We start from the raw sequence: 6,000 nt of genomic DNA, 5'->3' as shown, positions 1-6,000 counted from the left end.
CCCGCCCGCCCCGGCGGCCGAGCAGACAAGCCTCTCGCGCTGGTGAGTGCTGGTCGGCCCCGATCCTCTGTGCGGGAATCTCTCCGCTTTGCCCTCCACACCCCTGTTGCTGTGCTCTCCTCAGCTACTCTGAAGCTTTCCCCCTCGGCCACCCGCAGTCTCCGCCAGCAAAGGGGCTTCTAGTGTGTGGAAACCTTTCCTGCTTCACGGCTCCCTCCCACTGGTGCAGGTCCCGTCCCTATCCTTTTGTCTCTGTTTATTCTTTTTTCTTTTGCCCTACCCAGGTATGTGGGGATTTTCTTGCCTTTTGGGGGGGGTCTGAGGTCTTCTGTCAGCGTTCAGTAGGTGTTCTGTAGGAGTTGTTCCACGTGTAGATGAATTTCTGATGTATCTGTGGGGAGGAAGGTGATCTCCGCGTCTTACTCTTCCGCCATCTTCCTCCGGACTGTACCTGCAGTTTTGTAACTTGCTTTTTTTTTTCTTTTTCTTTTTTACAAATTTATTGGAGTATAGTTGCTTCACAATGGTGTATTAGTTTCTGCTTTATAACAAAGTGAATCAGTTATACATATACATCTGTTCCCATATCCCTTCCCTCTTGCATCTCCCTCCCTCCCACCCTCCCTATCCCACCCCTCCAGGAGGTCACAAAGCACTGAGCTGATCTCCCCGTGCTATGCGGCTGCTTCCCACTAGCTATCTACCTTACGTTTGGTAGTGTATATATGTCCATGCCTCTCTCTCGCTTTGTCACAGCTTACCCTTCCCCCTCCCCATATCCTTAAGTCCACTCTCAAGTAGGTCTGTGTCTTTATTCCTGATTTACCCCTAGGTTCTTCATGACATTTTTTTTTCTTAAATTCCATATATATGTGTTAGCATACGGTATTTGTCTTTCTCTTTCTGACTTACTTCACTCTGTATGACAGACTCTAGGTCTATCCACCTCATTACAAATAGCTCAATTTCGTTTCTTTCTATGGCTGAGTAATATTCCATTGTATATATGTGCCACATCTTCTTTATCCATTCGTCGGAAGCTGGACACTTAGGTTGTGTCCATCTCCGGGCTATTGTAAATAGAGCTGCAATGAACATTTTGGTATATGTCTCTTTTTGAATTATGGTTTTCTCAGGGTATATGCCCAGTAGTGGGATTGCTGGGTCATATGGTAGTTGTATTTGTAGTTTTTTAAGGAACCTCCATAGTGTTCTCCATAGCGGCTGTACCAATTCACATTCCCACCAGCAGTGCAAGAGTGTTCCCTTTTCTCCACACCCTCTCCAGCATTTACTGTTTGTAGATTTTTTGATGATGGCCATTCTGACTGGTGTGAGGCGATACCTCACTGTGGTTTTGATTTGCATTTCTCTAATGATTAATGATGTTGAGCATTCTTTCAAGTGTTTGTTGGCAGTCTGTATATCTTCTTTGGAGAAATGTCAATTTAGGTCTTCTGCCCATTTCTGGATTGGGTTGTTTGTTTATCTGCTACTGAGCTGTATGAGCTGCTTATAAAATTTGGAGATTAATCCTTTGTCAGTTGCTTCATTGGCAAATATTTTCTCCCATTCTGAGGGTTGTCTTTTGGTCTTGTTTATGGTTTCCTTTGCTGTGCAAAAGCTTTGAAGTTTCATTAGGTCCCATTTGTTTATTTTTGTTTTTATTTCCATTTCTCTTGGAGGTGGGTCCAAAAGGATCTTGCTGTGATATATGTCATAGAGTGTTCTGCCCATGTTTTCCTCTAGGAGTTTGATAGTTTCTGGCCTTACATTTAGGTCTTTAATCCATTTTGAGCTTATTTTTGTGTATCGTGTCAGGGAGTTATCTAATCTCATGCTTCTACATGTCCCTATCCCGTTTTCCCAGCACCACTTATTGAAGAGGCTGTCCTTTCTCCACTGTACATTCCTGCCTTCTTTATCAAAGATAAGTTGACCATATGTGCGTTGGCTTATCTCTGGGCTTTTTATCCTCTTCCATGGATCTATCTTTCTGTTTTTGTGCCAGTACCACACTGTCTTGATTACTTTAGCTTTGTAGTATAGTCTGAAGTCAGGGAGCCTGATTCCTCCAGCTCCGTTTTTCCTTCTCAAGATTGCTTTGGCTATTCCAGGTCTTTTGTTTTTCCATACAAGTTGTGAATTTTTTTGTTCTAGTTCTGTGAAAAATGCCAGTGGTAGTTTCATGGGGATTGCATTGAATGTGTAGATTGCTTTGGGTAGTAGAGTCATTTTCACAATGTTGATTCTTCCAATCCAGGAGCATGGTATATCTCTCCATCTATTTGTATCATCTTTAGTTTCTTTCATCAGTGTCTTATAATTTTCTGCATACAGGTCTTTTGTCTCCTTAGGTAGGTTTATTCCTAGATATTTTATTCTTTGTGTTGTAGTGGTAAATAGGAGTGTTTTCTTGATTTCACTTTCAGATTTTTCATCATTAGTGTACAGGAATGCCAGAGATTCCTGTGCATTAATTTTGTATCCCGCTACTTTACCAAATTCATTGATTAGCTCTAGTAGTTTTCTGGTAGCATCTTAAGGATTCTCTCTGTATAGAATCATGTCATCTGCAAACAGTGACAGCATTACTTCTTCTTTTCCAATTTGGATCCCTTTTATTTCCTTTTCTTCTCTCTTTGCTGTGGCTAAAACGTCCAAAACTATGTTGAATAAGAGTGGTGAGAGTGGGCAGCCTTGTCTTGTTCCTGATCTTAGTGGAAATGGTTTCAGGTTTTCACCATTGAGGACGATGTTGGCTGTGGGTTTGTCATATATGGCCTTTACTATGTTGAGGAAAGTTCCTTCTATGCCTACTTTCTGCAGGGTTTTTATCATAAATGGGTGTTGAATTTTGTCGAAAGCTTTCTCTGCATCTCTTGAGATGATCATATGGTTTTTCTCCTTCAGTTTGTTAATGTGGTGTATCACGTTGATTGATTTGCGTTTATTGAAGAATCCTTGCATTCCTGGAATAAACCCCACTTGATCATGGTGTATGATCCTTTTAATGTGCTGTTGGATTCTGTTTGCTAGTATTTTGTTGAGGATTTTTGCATCTATGTTCATCAGTGATATTGGCCTGCAGTTTTCTTTCTTTGTGACATCCTTGTCTGGTTTTGGTATCAAGGTGATGGTGGCCTCGTAGAATGAGTTTGGGAGTGCTCCTCCCTCTGCTATATTTTGGAAGAGTTTGAGAAGGATAGGTGTTAGCTCTTCTCTAAAGGTTTCATAGAATCCGCCTGTGTAGCCATCTGGTCCTGGGCTTTTGTTTGTTGGAAGATTTTTAATCACAGTTTCAATTTCACTGCTTGTGATTGGTCTGTTCATATTTTCTATTTCTTCCTGATTCAGTCTTGGCAGGTTGTGAATTTCTAAGAATTTGTCCATTTCTTCCAGGTTGTCCATTTTATTGGCATAGAGTTTCCTGTAGTAATCTCTCATGATCTTTTGTATTTCTGCAGCATCAGTTGTTACTTCTCCTTTTTCATTTCTAATTCTATTGATTTGAGTCTTCTCCCTTTTTTTCTTGATGAGTCTGGCTAATGGTTTATCAATTTTGTTTATCTTGTCAAAGAACCAGCTTCTGGCTTTATTGATCTTTGCTATCGTCTCCTCCATTTCTTTTTGATTTATTTCTGATGTGATCTTTATGATTTCTTTCCTTCTGCTAACTTTGGGGGATTTTTCTTCTTTTTCCTCTAATTGCTTTAGTTGCAAGGTCAGATTGTTTACTCGAGATGTTTCCGGTTTCTTAACGTGGGATTGTATTGCTATAATCTTCCCCTCTTAGAACTGCTTTTGCTGCATCCCATTTGTTTTGGGTCGTCGTGTCTCCATTGTCATTTTTTTCTAGGTATTTTTTTACTTCCTCTCTGATTTCTTCAGTGATCACTTCGTTATTAAGTAGTGTATTGTTCAGCCTCCATGTGTTTGTATTCTATACAGATCTTTTCCTGTAATTGATATCTAGTCTCATAGCATTGTGGTCGGAAAAGACACTTGATACCATTTCAGTTTTCTTAAATTTACCAAGGCTTGTTTTGTGACCCAAGATATGATCTATCCTGGAGAATGTTCCATGAGCACTTGAGAAAAATGTGTATTGTGTTGTTTTTGGATGGAATGTCCTATAAATATCAATTAAGTCCATCTTGTTTAATGTGTCATTTAAAGCTTGTGTTTCCTTATTTATTTTCATTTTGGATGATCTGTCCATTGGTGAAAGTGGGGTGTTGAAGTCCCCTACTCTGAGTGTGTCACCGTCGATTTCCCCTTTTATGGCTGTTAGTATTTGCCCTATGTATTGAGGTGCTCCTATGTTGGGTGCATAAATATTTACAATTGTTATATCTTCTTCTTGGATCGATCCCTTGATCATTAAGTAGTGTCCTTCTTTGTCTCTTCTAATAGTCTTTATTTTAAAGTCTATTTTGTCTGATACGAGAATTGCTACTCCAGCTTTCTTTTGATTTCCATTTGCATGGAATATCTTTTTCCATACCCTTACTTTCAGTCTGTATGTGTCTCTAGGTCTGAAATGGGTCTCTTGTAGACAGCATATATATGGGTCTTGTTTTTGTATCCATTCAGCCAATCTGTGTCTTTTGGTGGGGGCATTTAGTCCATTTACATTTAAGGTAATTATCAATATGTATGTTCCTATTCCCATTTTCTTAATTGTTTTGGGTTCGTTATTATAGGTATTTTCCTTCTGTTCTGTTTCCTGCCTAGAGAAGTTCCTTTAGCATTTGTTGTAAAGCTGGTTTGATGGTGCTGAACTCTCTCAGCTTTTGCTTGTCTGTAAAGGTTTTAATTTCTCCATCAAATCTGAATGAGATCCTTGCTGGGTAGAGTAATCTCGTTTGCAGTTTTTTCTCCTTCATGACTTTAAATATGTCCTGGCAGTCCAGTCTGGCTTGTAGAGTTTCTGCTGAGAGATAAGCTGTTAACCTTATGGGGATTCCCTTGTGTGTTATTTGTTGTTTTTCCCTTGCTGCTTTTAATATGATTTCTTTGTGTTTAATTTTTGACAGTTTGATTAATATGTGTCTTGGCGTATTTCTCCTTGGATTTATTCTGTATGGGACTCTCTGTGCCTCCTGGACTTGATTAACTATTTCCTTTCCCGTATTAGGGAAGATTTCAACTATAATCTCTTCAAATATTTTCTCAGTCCATTTCTTTTTCTCTTCTTCTTCTGGAACCCCTATAATTCGAATGTTGGTGCGTTTAATGTTGTCCCAGAGGTCTCTGAGACTGTCCTCAGTTCTTTACATTCTTTTTTCTTTCTTCTGCTCTGCAGCAGTTATTTCCACTATTTTATCTTCCACGTCACTTATCCGTTCTTCTGCCTCAGTTATTCTGCTATTGATCCCATCTAGAGTATTTTTAATTTCATTTATTGTGTTGCTCATCGTTGCTTGATTCACCTTTAGTTCTTCTAGGTCCTTGTTAACTGTTTCTGTCATTTTGTCTATTCTATTTCCAAGGTTTTGGATCATCTTTACTATCATCATTCTGAATTCTTTTTCAGGTAGACTGCCTGTTTCCTCTTCATTTGTTAGGTCTGGTGGGTTTTTGTCTTGCTCCTTCACCTGCTGTGTGTTTTTCTGTCTTCTCATTTTGCTTATGTTACTGTGTTTGGGGTCTCCTTTTTGCAGGCTGCAGGTTCGTAGTTCCTTTTGTTTTTGGTGTCTGTCCCCAGTGGCTAAGGTTGGTTCAGTGGGTGGCGTAGGCTTCCTGGTAGAGGGGACTGGTGCCTGTGTTCTGGTGGATGAGGCTGGATTTTGTCTTTTGGTGGGCAGGTCCACGTCTGGTGGTGTGTTTTTGGGTGTCTGTGGACTTATTATGATTTTAGGCAGCCTCTCTGCTAATGGGTGGGGTTGTATTCCTCTCTTGCTAGTTGTTTGGCATAGGGTGTCCAGCACTGTAGCTTGCTGGTCATTGCGTGAAGCTGGGTGCTGGTGTTGAGATGGAGATCTCTGGGAGATTTTA

Source organism: Hyperoodon ampullatus (genome assembly GCF_949752795.1).
Source record: "Hyperoodon ampullatus genome assembly, chromosome: X".
In the NCBI taxonomy this organism is placed as follows: Eukaryota; Metazoa; Chordata; class Mammalia; order Artiodactyla; family Ziphiidae; genus Hyperoodon; species Hyperoodon ampullatus.
The sequence above is the reverse complement of the archived record's forward strand: the minus strand, read 5'-3'. Positions refer to the sequence as shown.